The sequence below is a fragment of the Heterodontus francisci genome, chromosome 17 (genome assembly GCF_036365525.1).
Source record: "Heterodontus francisci isolate sHetFra1 chromosome 17, sHetFra1.hap1, whole genome shotgun sequence".
NCBI lineage: Eukaryota > Metazoa > Chordata > Chondrichthyes > Heterodontiformes > Heterodontidae > Heterodontus > Heterodontus francisci.
In genome coordinates, this window is record NC_090387.1 from 81,035,173 (window position 1) to 81,054,589 (window position 19,417).

Sequence of the window (19,417 nt, forward strand, 5' to 3'; positions counted from 1 at the left end):
AGTGATTTAAATTTCACGCCACAGTGTAGCACCCCACTCCGCTGCTCCATGATATCACCCAGCCCCCAACGCAGAGAACTGCAACTGCATGGAATGCAGTCAGCAGGGGCTTGCGAGATGGCAAACAGGAGGCTCGGGAATCATGAGTATCAGTATTTGGGGTTTCTCTGAATTCATGAGGGCTCTGAAACCGATGTGGGTGAGGGTGCATAGAGAATGGGGGCTCAAGGAAAATGGGGAATTTATGGGGATGGGAGTCTGTGGGACAGAGGGGACTAGTGGTTGGGAATTGGGGCTCAGGTGAGTGGGGGAGAATGGGGGTGAGTGCTTGAGTGTTGGTTCCAGCATTTCCCACAGAGCGGGGAGCAGTTACAGCAAGGTGGTGAATGGGAGTGGCACTGGGAGAGGAGCAGTCAGTAAAGGAGTGAGTGAAAACTGAGTACCTTGTGGGTAAATATTGAAAGGTTAGTTCCATTGGTGGGCCAATGGGGAACTAGGGAATGGTAAACAAGGATTCTCTCTGGAAGAAACAAGGGGGAAGGGAAGGTTTTTGAACTGATGCTATAGACTGTGGGATACTTAACCACACGTGATAATTGAGATACAGACTAAAACTTAATTTCAAAGTGAATGGGATACTTTTTTGAAATGGAGGAATATCAAAAGATCTTTAGGGGGTTGCAGGTGGAGGGGGGTGGAATGGTGTTACAGAAGAGAGCATCAACACTGGGGCTGAATGGCCTCCTCCTGTGCTCTAATTTCTATAATTTGATGAAAGCTGTCCTTTATCGAGACTGAGCTCAAGGAGTGGGTTAAAAATGTTAGTGCCGAGCTGAGTTTAGGATGATATGCCCGATGAACACTGAGCCTTATGCCCATGGTACAATCTCTCGCTTTAGTTCAGGTCAGTCTATACCAGCTGGCTTTGACGTTTAAAGTCCAAATACAGATCGGCTGTGACTGAGGTTCCCATTTTAGAGTTTCTTCACAGGAAACGGGAGTCTAAACTAGTGTCCAAGGAGATAGGGAGGATCAGACCTGTTAAAAGTGGCATCAATTGGGGAGCCTGACAGTACCTTGTGCAATGCAGGGGAATTGCAGCTACAGTCTTGGGGTGAATAACAGCAAGTTACAGGATTACTGCTGATACAAGTAGGCTATCAGGGTGTTGCACAGATTACATATAGGTTATCGATGAGTTACTGCATTGCTGTTTGTTCAGAGGTAAACCTCAATGTTAACAGTATTACTATTAGTTATCAGTACAATTTCAGTGAGTTATCAACAGTTACTAGTGGAATTAAAGTTCCTCCCACCTCCAGTTTCCCCTCTGCAATTCATTGCCTCTATCTTCGGATTTCCATTCTCCTAGTCTCCCCTGCTTCCCCAACCACCACCATCCCCCCACCCTCACTCCACCGCCCCAGTCTCCTGTCTTCTTCACCTCGGTATCCTCTGCTCCCCTACAACCTTGTTCCCCCCTGTTTCCTCCACCCCCCCCCTCCAGTCTCCCCTCTTCCCCCCCTCAGTCTTCCCTCTTTTCCACCCTTGATCTCAATAACAACAATTTGCATTTATATAGTTACATTTTAAAGTATCCCAAGGCGCTTCACAGGAGCATTATCAAATAAAATTTGACACTGAGCCACAGAAGGAGATATTAGGACAGTTGCCCAAAAGCTTGGTCAAAGTGGTATCTTTTAAGGAGCGTCTTAAAGGAGGAGGAGAGATTTAGGGAGGAAATTCAGGGGCCTATGGAGCTGAAAGCATGACTACCAATGGTGGAACAACTAAAATAGGGGATGCATAAGAGGATAGAATTATAGAAGCGCAGAGATTTCAGAGGGTTGTAGAGCTGGAGGATGTTATAGAGATAGGGAGACATGAGGCTAAGGGAGGGATTTGAAAACAGGGATGAGAATTTTAAAATTGAGATGTTGCCGGACCAGGAGCCAGTGTAGGTCAGCGAGCACAAGGGTGATAGGTGAACATGACTTGGTGCGAGTAAAGACAGAGACAGCAGAGTTTTGGATGCGCTCAAGTTTACGAAATGTGGGACGCTGGTCAGGTGTGCGTTGAAATAGTCAAGCATTGAGGTAACAAAGATATAAATGAAGACTTCAGCAGCAGATGAGCTGAGTCAGGGGAGGAGTTGGATGTTGTTATGGAGGTAGAAGTAGGCGGTCTTGCTTATTGAGTGGGTAAGTGGTTGGGCAGCTCCTCTTGGGATCAAATATCACATCAAGGTTGTGAATGGTCTGGTTCAGTTTCAGTCAGTTTCCAGGGAGAGGGATGGAGTCAGTGGCTAGGGAACGGAGTTTGTGGCAAGGACCAAAGTCAATGTCTTCCGTCTTCCCAATATTTAATTGGAAGAAATTTGAAACAAGCAGTTTGACAATTTAAAGGAGGGGTCAAGAGAAGTGGTGGTGAGGTAGAGCTGGGTGTCGTCGGCATACATGTGGAAACAGATGATATCACTGCAGGACAGCATGTAGATGAGAAATAGGAGGGAACCAAGGACAGGTTGTTGTGGGAACCTGATAGTGCAAGAGCAGGAAAAGAAGCCATTGCGGGTGATTCTCCAGCTATGATTGGAAAGATTAGAATGGAACCAGGTGAGTGCAGACCCACCCAGTTAAATAATGGTGGAGAGGCATTGAAGGAGGATGGTGTGGTCAACCATGTCAAAGGCTGCAGACAGAGCAAGAAAGACAAGGAGAGAAAGTTTATCTTTATCACAGTTGCATAGGATGTCATTTGTGGCTTTGATAAGAGCCATTTCAAGATTGTGGCAGGGAAAGAATCCTGATTGAAGGGATTCAAACATGGAGTTCTGGGAAAGTTGGACATGGATTTGGGAGGCGATGAAGCGTTCAGGGACTTTGCAGAGGAAAGGGAGTGTGGAGATGGGGCGGGAGTTTGCAAGTACAGTGTGGTCAAGGGTGCCTATTTTGAGGAAAGGGGTGATGACAGCAGATTTGAAAGGGAGGAGGACAGTACCTGAGGGGAGAGAACCATTAACAATATCAGTTATGAAGTTGGACAGAAGGGAAGTCGATTTTTCCCACATCCCCACCCTCAGTTCTCCTCTCTTCCTCACTTTCAGTTCCCCTCATCCCTTTCCTATGGCTCGGTTTCCCCCCTTCCCCACCCATGGTTTCTCCCCCCTCCCCAGCCTGTTTCTCCCACCCCACTCCCTGCCTCGGTTCCCCTTACCACCCCCCTGGCCCTCAGTTTCCTCCGTCCCTCCCCACATTCCGTTCCCCCTTCTCCACCCTCTGTTCCAACCCCCTACCCCTACGCCCTATGCCCCTTAGCCCTACCCCTTCGCCCTCCCCCCTTAGCCTTACCCCCTACCCTTCCGCTTCTCCCCCCCCGTTCCCCGCCATCCACTCCGACCCCCCTTCTCCACCGCCTCCGCTCCTCCCCCCTTCTCCTCCGCCCTCCTCTCCTCCTCCCTCCTTCTCCTCCACCCCTCCCCCCTTCCCTGTCCTTCATTTCTCCTGCCGCGCTCAGTTTCTCCCCCAGCCCTTGGTCACCTCCCCCCACCAGTTCCCCACCTCCCCACCCTCTCGTACCACTTCCCCACACAACCCTCCTGCCACTTCCTCAACGCCCCCCCCACCCTTCATCCACTTCTTCACCCCCCCCCACCCTCTTCCACACCCCCCTTCCCCTCCCCTCACCACCCCCCCACCCCCTGCACCCACCTCCACACCCCCCACTCACTTCCATAACCCCCCCCAGCCCCTTCCCCACCCCCTGCCCTCAGTTCCCAACGCCATGCCCTCCAGCTTCTCCCCCGCCCTCAGCACCATCCCCCAGCCTCTGTTACCACCCCACCCTCCCCCCCCCCCCCGGCCAGGCTCGGTTCCCCCCCCCATCACCCTGTCTCACTTCCTACATGAACAATGGCTGCTGAAGTGTGATTCTGGAGGCTAGCTATTTGTCGCAGGCATGAGACCTTCAGGAGAGAGAGGACAAATTGTAGGGGAAGAAAGTTCCCAGTAGCATAAATGTGGGTGATTTAATGATGAAGGAGGATAACTGTCTCAGCCTGTTGCCCACTAATTTTTTCTTTCCACCCCATTAATCGCCCCTCCCTTAATTCTCCCCCCGCCCTGCTTTAATGACACCTCCTGTTACTGACAGAATGTGCACAAAAGCAGGATGATTTTGGCCCTTGACAATAATTAACCGTCTATGTGTCCACTGGAAGTAAGTTGCAAGGCATGTCCTCCAAATTTACAGTCCCCACTCCAGATATTCAGTGCTTGCAAAGTCTCTGTATGGCAATTTATAATGCATGCAGCCAACCCCTGAGAAACTGCCATGAATTTAAAAGACTTTTCTGCCTCAGTACAAATGTGCTATTAATATTTAATATATCAGTTAGTTGGTGCTTACAAAATGTTACACAACATCAGTTTAAAAAATATATGCGCTGATGTGTATAGCTCTGTGCCTCAAACCACAAATCCCATTGAGCTGTCAGGGAGCCACCTCCCCACACCAAAGAGGTGGAAATGATGGTGGAGGGGTGAAGGAGAGGTTACCTAACACACAGCAATAAGTTCCATTCATACTGTGCTCCTCAACCTCAGAAAGATGTCTCAGAGTGCTTTACAATGGTTGAAATAGGCACTGTGGATACTAAGTATCGGGGAAGAGAAGGGGAATGGAAAGTCTACAACGGACAAACAAAGGGTTTTGAAAAGCAACAAGGACATTGCGAGGCAAAGGAATTGGGTAGAGAATTCCAGACACCAGGCAGACTGTTACCCAACACTGACCCTTACCCCAGGTCCAGCAGGCAGACTGTTAGTCAACACTGACCCTTACCCCACAGGATCTCAATATTTTCCAATTGTTGCAGGATAGGCTAAAGTAATTTTAGTGCAAATTGGATTTCTATTATAAAGTATTAGTACAAAAGCAAAATACTGTGGATGTTGGAAATCTGAATTAAAAGCATTAAAAAGTGACCACTTCTAGTGTGGCCCCCGTGATACTCCATGACTGACAGGGAGCTAGCACAGGCTTGCTGTGTGCACATGGAAGTGTGCAGAGTGGGCAGATGGTGATGCCAGCAGCATCTCTTGCTGATTAGGCATTTTGGACTTCACAGGCCATTTTAACATCTGCACTTAAACACTCCCAGCAGAATGTGCTTGCAGCTGCATAAGAGATTCCCCCCCCCCCCCCCCCCCATCCAACCTCCAACCACTAGCACTATTTCAAGGCACCATCATGGGAGTTTCAGGTGAGTTGTTTTTGACTTTATTTTGCTGCTGCAGAGTGAGTGTTGTTGGAGGAGTTTGGAGAAGTTGTTGGAGTCAGAAAGGCATGTTGTTGGACTTTGCCAAGTAATTCAGTGGGGTCTGAAGGCCTGTCAGCCGAAAGCCTGCTATCACTAATGGGGACGAGTTGTGCTCCCTCTTGGGCTGCAGCACAACAGGGACTTGCAGCACAGGCAGCAGTCTGGCCCACTGGCTCAAAGGGAATGGTAAGGCCATTGGCAGAGTGGCAGTGTTAGGAGGGTGGGAGCATGAATGCTGTCATCCTGAGAGAGGACAGCAGGGTCGTGCTCCGTGGAACCACCGACACTCCCCAAGCAGCAGCTCAGGAATCCTAGTAATCTGATGGAGGACAGATTGTGGGACAGCTGTGCATGGTCCTTTTGAGCACTGAGATCCGCAGCCAAGCTGGACTTGCACGGCAATGAGCATGGATCACATGACCACAATCTGAGCTTTCACTGCAACACTCAGATGTTGGGTGGTTTCCAGCCATGCTCTATTGGAAGCTGAGACATCGACCTCTCAGAACTGGAAAGGATGAGCTCCAAGCTCTGCACAAAGCCTGGTGACAATTTGAAATCAGACTCCTCGATGCTCCTTGATAGTGACAAGAGGTTGTCTGGCAGCTCAACCATTGCACCTAGCATCTTGGTGTGCACTGCCCCATCAAAAGCCTCATCTGAGTCCCTGTAGCGGAACTCATCTGTGATCTCACCCTCGGGTGAGCTGGCACACAAACTATCCTTTGCTCCTGGCCTGGCTGCAGCCCACTCGTGCCCGGTGACTCACCACGTGCTGATCCTAACTCTATACTAGTCTCTAAGGTACATGCAGTGTCAGTATCTGAGCTGGTGCTGTGAGTGTCAGATTTAGTGATGGTGCTTCTTCATCAGAGGCCAAGTGCAGCTCTCCCCCTTCCTCCTGGGGCTGCAGTGGCTCGCCAGGTGGCAGTTCTTAGGTATTTGAGAGCAGAAAATCAGGAGAAGAGGTTTGGTGTGAGGGAAGGGGGTGGGATGGAAAGCAAGAGGTCCATGGTCACACCATCTGCAGCTTTCACTTCATGCCAGATAGCAGAATGAGGGTGAGGTGGGATTTGAGAAGGAAAGATACTGTCACCCTGAATGGTCTCAGCAGCATGGGATGCAATGGCTGCAGTAATAGCCGGCCCTATGTTGCAGGGCATAGTCTCCTCCAGCGAGTTCAGGTGATGTGGATGTGCCTGTCCCCGCCGGGTCTCTGCTGCTCCCTATGGTTCTGGGCCATCTCATCCTGCTAGAGAAGGGAGGAATGTCAGTGATTGTGTGTACTGTGTTTGGGTGATCTGCCTGCTGTAGCTGAATAGCTGGAGATATGTGGAAGCTACAAGAGTGGGCTGTGAGGCTAGCAGCTTTGGTACTTGTGTGAGGGTAAGATGGAGTACTTAATTGTTGGCATGAGTCCTGATTGCTACTGGCTGTGTGTTGGGAATGTGATGCATTGACCAGTGTGAATAGTCGGTGATGTAGTGGGTAGGAAACGTCACGTAAAGGTGCATTCACTGACATTGATCATCGACGTGTGGTCATTGAACTTCTTGCAGCACTGCAGCCAGGCCCTCCCTGGCTACCTGCTGCCATTCCTTTCTCAAGATGTGCCTCAAGGGTCTCTTGGCCTCATTGTTGGAACATGGTGTCTCTCCTCCTTTCCACTTCCATCACTAATGCCTTCAGTGCCCATTGGAAAACCTGCGAGCCCTCTCTCTTGCCTGTTGCTCCATTTGTTGGGCTTTTCCTTCCAGCCAAGCCTTCCAGAGACGTTTGCAGCAGCTTCTTTAAGAGGGCAAACTGCCTTTAAGAGGTGCCGGCGAGCTGTGTGTCGTGCTAGCCATGAAGCTGCTGGGCCCCCTGTTGAGTGTGCAGCCAGTCAGTGGCAGGTTCCATGATGGACTGCTTGCTGAAATCAGTTAGATGAACAGGCAACATGAGGTTTGCATGCTGCCTGCCTCAACAGGATCGGGCGCAGGATAATTGCGATCCCCATATCTGAAGATTGGCCTTGTCCAATTCTTCCCCCAACATTTCCAGTTGATGACCTGTCATCAGGACTGGAAAAGGTAGAAATGTAACAGATTTTAAGCAAATACAGAGGCAGGGAAAGTGAGGGGGGCGCAGGTGGGGAAGAACAAAAAGGAAGGTCTGTGATGTGACGGAGGGCAGGAATAACTAGTTGACAAAAGAGATGATGGAAAGGGATGATAGGGCAAGACAAAAGGAGATGGTAATGGAGGAAGCAAAGAAAAGAAAGATGGGTCTAGAGGAGATGTAAACAAGAGCAGCTGCTGTCCAAGAAATGGGAGCCATGGTTATGATCTGAAATTATTGAACTCAATATTGAGTCCAGAAGCTATAAAGTGCCTAATCCAAAGATGAAGTGCTGATCCTTGAGCTTACGTTGAACTTCATGGAAACAGTGTAGGGGGCCGAGGACAGAGTGGTCAGAGTGGAAGTAGAGTGGAGAATTAAAATGACAGGCAATTGGTCTCCCCAATCTAGAGGAGACCACATCATGAGCAGTGAATACAGTATACAAAATTGAAAGAAGTACAAGTAAATCACTGTTCAACTTGGAAGGAATGTTTGGAGTCCTGGGCAGTAGGAAGAAAGTAAAAGGGCAGGCGTTGCAGCTGCTGCATTTGCAAGGGAAGGTGTGATGGGATGGGGAAGGAGTGTTGGGAATAATTGAAGAATGGACCAGGACATCATGGAGGGAACGATCCCTTCGGAATGCTGAAAGGGGAGGACAGGAGCAGATTTGTTTGATGGTGGCATCATACTGGAGGTGGCGGAAATGGCAGAGGATGATCCATTGAATACGGAAGCTGATGGGGTGGAAGGTGAGGATAAGCGGGAACCCTATCATGGTTTTGGGAGGGAGGGGAAGGGATGAGAGTAATCTGTAACTAGTGGAGTGCCACACGGATCAGTGCTGGGGCTTCAACTATTTACAATCTATATTAATGACTTGTACGGAGGGACCGAATATATTGTAGCAAAATTTGCTGATGATACAAAGATAGGTAGGAAAGCAGGTTGTGAGGAGGACACAAAGAGACTGCAGAGGGATATAGATAGGTTAAATGAGCAGTCAGAAAATTTGGCAGATGGAGTATAATATGGGAAAATGTGAGGTCCACTTGGGCAGGAAGAATAGAAAAGCAGAATATTATTTAAATGGAGAGAGTCTGCAGAACTCTGTGGTACAGAGAGATCTGGGTGGCCTTGTACATGAATCATAAAAAGTTAGCATGCAGGAACAGCAAGTAATTAGGAAGGCAAATGGAATGTTGGAATTTATTGTAAGGGGGATGAAGTATAAAAGTAGGGAAGTCTTAGTACAACTTTACAGGTCATTGGTGAGACTGTGCCTAAAGTACTATTTACAGTTTTGATCTCCTTTCTTAAGGAGGGTGTTATGAACGCTGGACTTTGTAGTATGATCATATTTTTAAAACTGAGATTTTTAAAAGTTTAAGATGGAGTCAGAGAAGTCAGGTGACTTCACCAACTCTGCTGAGACAAGACAGGGACCTTGTTACCATGACAATAATGAACCCAGATCAAAGACCTTTTTGAAAAGCAGAGACTGCAGGAGTATAACATCTGAGGAACAATGGGTTTCACCCTCCCAGACTTTCAGATCGTAAACAAGGAGTCAGTGATTCTGAAAATCTAAATACAAATAACAGTTGCTAGCCCCTGGAAACAATGGAAAGCCTGGGTGGGTCTGCTGTAGCCAGACCTATGGACCTAGCAGAGTAGAAAAGGACAGTTGGCTATTGACTTTTGGTTCGAGATAAATTCAACAGATCTTCGGAAGACAGACAGGCTGTAAGGAAGGCCAGAAGAAGACCAACAGTGGCAACCTGAGAGAGGGAACACTTGCTCTCAGAAGACTGATACAATGAAAGGCTGTGAAGATTTAAACCTGTTTTGAAAGTTGAGTTTTGTGGAGAAGTAAAAGGCCACAGGATCACCAGAGATAGCCTTATTCATGGAAGTCCAGGTTGAAAGTGCTCAGAGAATTGAGCAAAGAGGACATTGACTTTGAGAAAGGTCTGGGAGATTCAACCCATGCAACCGGGAGGAGTTTGGGATTTTCAACTGCAAAGATTTTGCCATCAAAGAGGACCAAGTAACGGATAAGAGTAGTGTGAGGTTTTCATGTGTTTTAATTATTGAAGAACGTACATTTCGGTATAGTTTGGGGCATGAGCTACTTACAAAGTGCTATTGAGTTCACAGGGATTTCTTTTAGTTTAGTTGTTATAATAAAAGTCTTAAAATGTGAAATCTTGTCATGTAATTCTTTAAATTGGTCTGGGGAGTTCATATCTCATGTTTTAACATTAACAGTCTCACTGAGATCATAACATTGGAGGTAGTTCAGAGAAAGTTCACTGGGCTGATTACTAGGATGAAGGGATTGTCTAATGAGGAAAGGTTGAGCAGGTTGGGCCGATACTCATTGGAGTTTAGAAGAATGAGAGACGATCTTATTGAAACATATTTTCTGGGGGGACTTGACAGGGTAGATGCTGAGAAGATGTTTCCCCTGGTCGGGCATCTAGAACTAGGGGGCACAGTTTCAAAATAGTCTCCCTTTTAAGACGATGATGAGGAAGAATTTATTTTCTCAGAGGGTCGTTAATCTTTGGAATTCTTTATCCCAGAGAGCAGCAGAGGCTGGGTTATTGAATGTATTCATGACTGAGTTTTGATATACAAGGGAGTCCAAGGTTATGGGGGGCCGGCGGGAAAGTGGAAATAAGGCCAGAATTAGATCAGCCATGATCTTATTGAATGGCGGGACGGGCTCGAGGGGGTGAATGGCCTACTCCTGCTCCGATTTTTTTCTTGCTTTATTTCTGAGGGCTGGATTTTGTTCTCATCCTGACGGCGGGTTTCGTGGCAGGATGGGGGAGGGACGATGTGGAGAATTGGGGCAGAATCGCCTGCCACGGATCCCGATGCCGGGAATCCAGGTTCCGATTCTCCCGGGAAAGGTATAGGCCAACGAAGACCTTCCCGCCCAGAGGCCAAATAAGGGCCTCTTCCCGCCACTGCTGGGATCTTGCCAGTGGTGGGGGGGCGGGGGACCTCCGCCACGCAGGGAGGATACCTAATAAAACTAGGTGCCCTCCTTGAGGACTTGTGCGGGGCCCACCTTTGTGGCCCACAGAGGACCTTCTGGGAACAACTGTATCCCCTGGGACCCCTCACCCCTCACCAAATGCCCATTCGCTCCCCACAGCCCTCCTCACCAGGGCCTTCCAGACTGGCCCTGGCGGCCACGCCTCACCTACCTGTGTTCTGGGGTTCCACGCTTGAGCCTGGGTCCAAGGCCTCTGCAGTATCAGCAGTGGCTACTGCTTCTAGCGGTGCTGTTGATACTGCTGGACTGCCCGCCCTGTGATTGCCCAGCAGCTCTTGGGGGCAGGATTCCTGTCCCTTTTAAGTCATTAAAGGGACGGGGATCCCGCCCCAAAAGACCGGAGAATCGCCATTGGGGGCTGATAAAATGGAGAGGCAGAGTTACATATGAACATACGAATTAGGAGCAGGAGTAGGCCACTCGGCCCTTCGAGCTTGCTCCGCCATTCAATAAGTTCAGGGTTGAACTTATTACTCCACATTTCCACCTACCTCTGATAACCTTTCAACCCCTTGCTTATCAAGAATCTATCTACCTCTGCCTTAAAAATATTCAAAGACTCTGCTTCCACCGCCTTTTGAGGAAGAGAATTCCAAAGACTCATGACCCTCTGAGAGAAAAAATATTCTCATCTGTGTCTTAAATGGTCTACCCCTTATTTTTAAACAGTGACCCTGATTCTGGATTCTCCCACAAGGGGAAGCATCCTTTCCACGTCCGCCCTGTCAAGACCCCTCAGGATCTTATATGTTTCAATCACGTTATCTCTTACTCTTCTAAATTCCAGCGGATACAAGCCTAACCTGTAAATCTTTCCTCGTAAGACAGCCCACCCATTCCAGGTATTAGTCTAGTAAGCCTTCTCTGTACTGCCTCCAAAGCATTTAATCCTTCCTTAAATAAGGAGACCAATACTGTACGCAGTACTCCAGATATGGTCTCACCAATGCCCTGTATAGCTGAGGCATAACCTTACTACTTTTGTAATCAGTTCCCCTCGTGATAAATGATAACATTCTATTAGCTTTCCTAATTACGTTCTGTACCTGCATACTAACCCTTTGCGATTCATGCACAAGGACACCCAGATCCCTCTGCATCTCAGAGCTCTGCAATCTGTCACCAGTTAGATAATATGCTTAATCAGAACTGAATAGTGAGCTACACTTCAGGCAATATTCTCCAAGGCTTTTTATTCCATGGAATTTGCACTTACCAAAAGGCAGGGCTCTCACGATTTTCAAAGCCTGACAGTATCTGATGTGAACAGGAACTCTGCCCTCAAACAGTGACCCAGCACATGTATGACCCTGCAACTTGCCGCAAGCTGCTGTATATAGAATAAGCGTGTAAGCCTCCAAAGCCCCAGCAAAGTTGAAGCCTGTGAATGGTCTGGCCTGTATGTCTCAGAAATGCATTAGGCTGTTACAATGGGAGCTGATACTACATTGTTTCTTCACTCTATGACTCTGTCACCTGTTACAAAGTTTTTTTTGTACTCAGAAATTAGAAATCTGTGTGTTTTAAAAACTCAGAAAAGGAATTTTTGCTCAGTGGAAGACACCTGCAAATAGTTGGAATTCCTGCAATGTTTTGAAATGAAGGTTACAACAAAAGTTGTACTTTATGAGTGCTTTGAAAGAAAGTTGAACTTGTACAAGGACAGGAAAGCAGGCAATGTCAAAGAAACCACAGGAGTTTGGTCTTCCTCAGAGCAGTTTTTTTTTGAATGTCTAGAAACACCATGTCTGGACATGTGACCATGTTCATGAAGGTTTTTCCATGTTTTCCACGTTTTAAAAAGTCAGTGAATTGGACAAACAACAGGCATTTGACATCTTTGCTTTGATCTGCCTGGAGCAAGAGAGGAAGACCCAGAAAAGTGTTACCTCTCTCTGTAAAGGAATCCTACATCTCTTGAGAAGAAACACAGCATCCAGTGTGGTTCCTGCTGCCTCCTGTGTGCTAGGAAATCCTGAAATCTGAAGAATTTTTCTACTGCTAGAATGCTGCTGACCTAAGCAGACCTGTTGCTACATCCCTGGTTGAAGACCTATGTGATGCCTGCTGCAGTTTCAATGAATGCCTACCCATCACAGACTGTTCATCAACCTCGCCTGGAGAGACTTCGAGTGGCCTACGACTATTCGACTCTGGGACACCTCATCATACCGAAAATATCCGACCATAACGTGATAAACTCAATTATTTTTATTATTCCTTCTATTCTTAAGAAACAGCTATAAACCAAAAATCGTATTTCCCGCTTAACCAATTTTTTATTTGAATGTATTTGTGTGTGCATGAAGGAGTTTTTCAGATATATAGATTTATCTCGTTAATAGCTGAGACTTATTATTTCTTTTCTCATGAATAGTTGATGTTGTTATTTAAAGAAACCTGGTTTGGTGTGCTTTATTCTGGGGGACAAATAGAGTGTTTAATTTAGCTATTCTTCAGTAGGTGGGAAACCTTATTTGATATGCTATATGACCTGTGGGATAGTGGGACTGAATTAACAGTGCATTACTCCCACCTTGGTTGTAACACACCCTTTTGCTCTGGATCTTGGACCAACTCATGTTGAACCCGCTATGTAAACAGCTAAGTGTTCCCAATGCACATGATGCAAAGCTATATGTTGCTATTTGCTCCAATGTTTTTGTTTGGTTTCACTAGATGCCTTGCTGTGTAACAGGGTGCACATTAGATAGCCCAGTCTAAGCACTAAGTAATACCAAGTTAGTGCCATAATTGCCAACATTTGGTCAGTACGAATACATAGTGCCAGGTTTGCCCAATCCAAACCTGAACAGGGATGGGACTTGGGATGATTTAGGAAGGACAGGAAAAAAGGAAAGGGAGATGGTTTTGCTCTAATCAGAAGGGAATGTGTTTGGCTCGAACTAAGAAACAGCAAGAGGCAGCAAACATTGGTAGAAATTGTTTACAGGCCACCAAACAGTAGTGGTAGTGTGGGACATGGTGTTAATCAGGAGATTAGAGAAGCATGTATCATGGGTCATACAGTAATTACGGGTGACTTCAATCTGCACAAAGACTGGGTAAACCTAATGAGCACTAAAGCTGTGGAGGACGGGTTTCTGGAGTGTGTTAGGGATGGTTTTCTAGAGCAGTATGTTGAGGAACCGACTAGAGAACAGGATATTTTAGATTTGGCATTACGTAATGAGAAAGGGCTAATTAATAATCTTGTTGTAAAAGAACCTTTAAGGATGAGTGACCATAATATGATAGAATTTTACATTATGTTTGAAAGTGAGGTAGTTCAATCTGAAGCCAGGGTGTTAAATTTGAACAAAGGAAATTATGAAGGTTTGAGGGGCAAATTGGCTGAGGTGGATTGGGAAAATACATTAAAAAGTATGACAGTGCATAGACAATGGATAGTCTTCAGAGAAATATTACATAATATGCAGCACTCTACATTCCTTCAAGGCAAAAAAAAAACAAAATTAAAGGCAGTCAACTGTGGCTAACAAAGGAAGTTAAGGATTGTATAAGATTAAAACAAAAGGCCTATAGGGGGCCAGAAATAGTAGTGAACCTGAGGATTAGGAGGATTTTAGAATACAGCAAAGGAGGGCCAAGAAACTGATATAGAAAGGGAGAATAGAATATGAATGTAAACTAGCAAAAAGCATAAAAACAGACTGTAAAAGCTTTTATAGGTACGTAAAAAGGAAACGTTTGGCTAAGACAAATGTGGGTCCATTACAGGCAGAGTCAGAAGGAATTTATAATGGGGAATAGAGAAATGACAGAAAAGCTAAATGATTACTTTTTGTCTGTCTTCACTGAGGAAGATACAAGAAATCTCCCAGAATTAGAGCACTAAGGGACTAGAGAGAATGAGGAATTGAAGGAAATTAGTATTAGTAAGAAGGTTGTTTTGGAGAAATTAGTGGGGTTGAAGGTTGATAAGTCCCCGGGACCTGATATTCCACATCCCAGTGTGATGAAAGAGGTAGCTATGGAGATAGCGGATGCATTGGTGATCATCTTCCAAAATTCTATAGATTCTGGAACAGTTCCTGCAGATTGGAAGGTAGCAAATGTCACCCCACTGTTTAAGAAGGGAGGGAGAGAGAAAACAGGGAACTACAGACCTGTTAGCCTTATATCGGTAGCAGGGAAAATGCTGGAATCTATTCTAAAGGATGTGATAAATGGACACGTGGATAATAATGATTGGGCAGAGTCAACATGGATTTATGAATGGGAAATTATGTTTGATAAACTTGTTGGAGTTTTTTGAGGATGTTACTAACAGAATTGATAAAGGGGAGTCAGTGGATGTGGTATACTTGGATTTTCAGAAGGCTTTTGGTAAAGTCCCCCACAGGAGGTTGGTTAGCAAAATTAAAGCACACGGGATAGGAGGTAATATCCCCCCCCCCCCCCGCTTTTTCTGTCCGGTGCCTTGTGTCCTGCCTCCTGCACAAAATCTAGCCCTAAGTGTGGGAAATGGGACAGACATGGTCAAGGGCTCTGACAAACCAATATAGAGGGGAATCCTTGGTTGAGGAAGGTGACATTGTTAGAAGAAATGTGATGGAGATGGAGAAACTGGGAGAATCAAATAGCGTCCTTACAGGAAGCAGGATAGGAGGAAGTGTAATCAAGATAGCTGTGGGACTCACTGGGCTTACAGCTATTTGTTGATCGCCTATTATAGTTGGATTGGAGAAAAAGACAGACCAGAAGGTCTAAGAATTACTCCTGGGTCTATGCTGAGTTGACTGCTTTGATGCAGCATGGTTGTCAGAGTACTATATTGGGCCTCAGTATTGCTGATGTAGTGAGGGAGCCTGTGATGTTCTTCCATCCTCTCCTACAGCCTGTGAACACTCACTCTCCAAAGATTTATATTTACTCTTTCTACTTATTCCCTTCCTCCCTTCGGTCTCACTTTGCCCTGCATGATAAAAATCTTTGGCAATACTTTTTCCGTTTCATAATGTGAAACGCAATGATATAGCTCATGTTGCCAGATCTCTTGTACATGTTGAAAATGACGGAAGTGATTTTTGTCTTGTCACTGCCTCATCTTTTCTTGGGAAACTGGAAAGAACTCAATGAAAAATCACAGAAAGGAACTTGACAGTCTTAGCGCCATTTATGCAACCCTTGTGAATTTTCAGGCCCCAAATACCTGGGTGTTAATTAGCTGTGGATCATTTGGTAGTACTCTATTTCTGAATCACAAGGTTCCAGGTTCAAGTCCACTCTAGGGCTTGAGCACAAAAATAAAGGCTGACACTCCAGTGCGGCATGGAGGGAGTGCTGTACTGTCAGAGGTGCCACCTTTTGGATGAGACCTTAAACTGAAGCCCCATCTGCCTGCTTGGGTGGAAAGATCCTATGGTGCTATTTTGAAGAAGAGGGGAGCTATCCCTGGTGTCCTGGCCAATACTTATCTCTCAATCAACATCACAAAAACAGATTATCTGGTCATTATCACATTACTGTATGCGGGAGCTTGTTGTGCACAAATTGGCTGCCCTGTTTCCTACATTACAATCGTGACTACACTTCGAAGGTATTTCATTGGCTGTAAAGCGCTTTGAGACATCCGCTGTGTCAGGCAAACCCCCCCACCTGCCAAGACTGAAGCACACATTATTTCGCCACATGATATTAAAACGTAAAATTGCAAGCCCCTGACTGGAAAGATATTTGCATAGTAACAGACAGTGTTGGAGCAAAGCCTTTTGCTTCGCCAATGCACAGAAGAAGTGGTCAAACCGGTTTTAGTCACATGACTAGCCAGCTGGAGTTTTTTTGAATTTGAACTTCCAACAGGAAAAGCGAAGAGAAAGCCATGTGCTCCCGGTTGGAACAGAATCTCCTCTCCAGTCCTGCCTGCCTCCATCTCTTTCCCATGGAACTGAATCCTGTGAAAACACATGAACCTCAAAGAGAGAAAAGTCTCCTACGTGAACAAGGTTTAAGAAGAACACTGGGCCCTGACGAACAGCAAAACTACCTACAATCAAGTGAGCTCAAAGCACAGTCACCAAGAAACTCTTCTGATGTTGCTTCAAACCCCTCTCTACTATATTTTTCTCTCCTCTTTTCTGTCCCTATTTGCATGTGTATATCATGTATGCATGCTAGCGTGGGTGCGTCATTTATTCGGAGGCATCAACTGTGTTAGAGTTTAAGTCGAAGTTTTAATAAATTTCACTTTTCTCCTTTAATCGTGAGAAAACTTGGTGTGTTGGTTTCTTTACCTTATAATTGGAAAGCTGTGAACAAGGATTCACAAAAGAGGCAGCTCAAAATACAGTGTGTTTAAAAATAAAACCCTGTTACAATAAGATCAGGTAGAGACAACAAAAGACCCCTAGACACATTTCTCACCTCATCATAACAGGCGATTGTGAAAGGCACTATATAAATGCAAGTCTTTCTTTATTAGGTACTTAAGTAGGAATCCTATGACCTAAAGAAGGCCTCAGATGAGCAACATCACAGTTTTACCAGAAGTATATCTGGGCTTAGAGGGTTAACTTATGCATAAACTTGGCTGCTTTCCCTATGGTTTAGAAGGCTGAGGGGTGATCTGATTGAGGTGTTTAAAAATTTAAAAGGATTTGATAGGGTAGATACAGTGAAACTATTTCCCCTGTTTGGGGCAATCGAGAACAAGGGGATGTAATCTAAAAAATCGAGCAAGGCCAGTCTGGAGGGAAGTAAGAAAATACTTTTTCACACAAAGAGTAGTGACAATCTGGAACTCCCTCTCCCAAAAGGCTGTGGATGCTGGGGAACAATTGGAGCTTTGAAGATTTGAAATTGATAGATTTTTGTTGGGTAAGGGTATCAGGGGATATAGAGCAAAGGTGGGTAAATGGAGTTGAGATACAGATCAGCCAGCAGAATGGCAGAACAGGTTTAAGAAGAACAATGAGCCCTGACCAGGTATGGCCTATTCCTGTTCTGAAGTCTCTATGGATCTAATTGTGGGCTTCCATTGTACAGAGTGAATGCGGAACTGAACATATAGTAGCCTGCCCAGCTGTCCTTAAAGGGATGTTCCTCCTAGCTCCACAATGTTTGTCTCACCTACTGCCAGTCCCTCCATAGCCCAATCCCTTCCCCCAGCATTGCTGCCTGTATTTAAGGTGGCCCTGCCGGCTAAGGTCCGCAGAGGAGATTCCAGATTACCCGTCCTCCCTCCGATCAGTGTCTGCACTCTTTGAACGCTGTTAACTGGGCCATTTACTTCATATTGAGGCATGAACTAAAATGGATCGAGTCACTTGCTGATGGTGTTGGGCAGTGTGGAGCCTATTGCCCGCCCATTGTACTTGATATACAGACCTCAACATCGACATCCGACACTGACCTGAAAAAGAAAAATGTGGGTCTATCATGGCAATGCCTCTTTAAATATTGGGGACAGTAGTTTATGCAAGGGGGGGAGATGTTTGTTGCCCTTTTCTTTTAATTATTGGTCAAACTATTTCTCTAGAAAACTGCTTGAGCACTTGTTGCCCTGTTTGCAACCTCCAATAGCTCATCGGGTTAAAATGCACTGCTGAACGGTGCCAAAGGAACAAAAAGCAAGATGGATTTTAGACGCATACCAGAGGAAAAATGAGGTAGTCTGAGAGGCAGTTGATGAATTCCTTGCTGTGAGTGGAATCAGTGTGTAAGGAGTAGTTACAGCTCCCAGCTCGCTGTGGGTCTGACAGCATTATTTAAAATTAAACTCTGCTCGATTACTGTAGCACTTGAAAGTGTTCTATAAATACTCGAATCAGGGAGTACATTTCATAGCAGGTCCAAGTTCTTTCTCTGTCTCCATCTGATTTATCATTTGTTTTTTATTCTCAGATATATTCCCTCTATTATTCCCTTGACAGTGAGAGAATGTGTGTACAAGAAGGCTCCAGGCTTCACTTTGTTTTTCTAGTGATGGACTGATCAAATTTATCTTTTGTTTCACAGTTCTTCATATTTCTCCTCTCCTGAATGGGGTACCTGTTTGTGTTGGAGTACTGTTAAATAAATGTTCCTTCCCGAACCCCACATTAACCCCTCCAGTACTTCACCTGAGTGTGCCCATTTTTCATTTAGGGATCTTGTCAATGAGCTTTGGCTAGTGAGCCCAACCCTTCCTCAGCTGGTCTCCTCCCGTGTTAGAGTTACTAACTCTGTTTGGGCGTATTCCTGGAGGTTTCAGCACATGACCTCCTACCTCCAATTGCCGCGACCCACACTCCCGCTATTGGTCACCCGACATGTCCATCCTGGCAGTGCCCCGCTTACCCACATCAACTACAGAGCAATAAGACTCTGCATTTCCTGATTTGATGACTTTTGACCAAAAGTCAAAAAGCCCCTTTCCCCCATGACCGATATTGTTTTCAAGGTTATTTTTTAAATAACCATGGCTTTTGACTGTCCCGGTGATGTTTCTCCCTTTTGCAGCAGTGTCCTGGAGATTAGTCTTTAATTGCAGGGCAATCATGGAGGGTTGGCAACACTACAACACTATCGCGTGTGCACTTTCCAACTGTATTTCAGTGGGCCATGATCAGGCACTGGATCCTTGGCTGATTTTGCCGCTGCTCCCATGTCACACAGAAATACAGCAGCTAACTGTAGCTCCTTCACTGCAGTCCGAGCTGGGAACAACCAACTTGGCACAGCTTATCTGGCTTAACTTTCGTTTTGATCCATTTCTGGGCTCCGTTCAAAGACTGTTTCACAAATCACTGAACTTTATTCAGGGGGGAAATTCAAGCTGGCTTCTGTTTAACACACAGGATTTCCCTCCAGTGTCAAATTACCTTCAAGAACGGCACAGAAAAAGACGCAACTATCTGTACTACAAAGAGACTGTTAGGAGCATTTTGATTCTAGTTTGCCTCAGTCGGTAGCACCATTGCCTG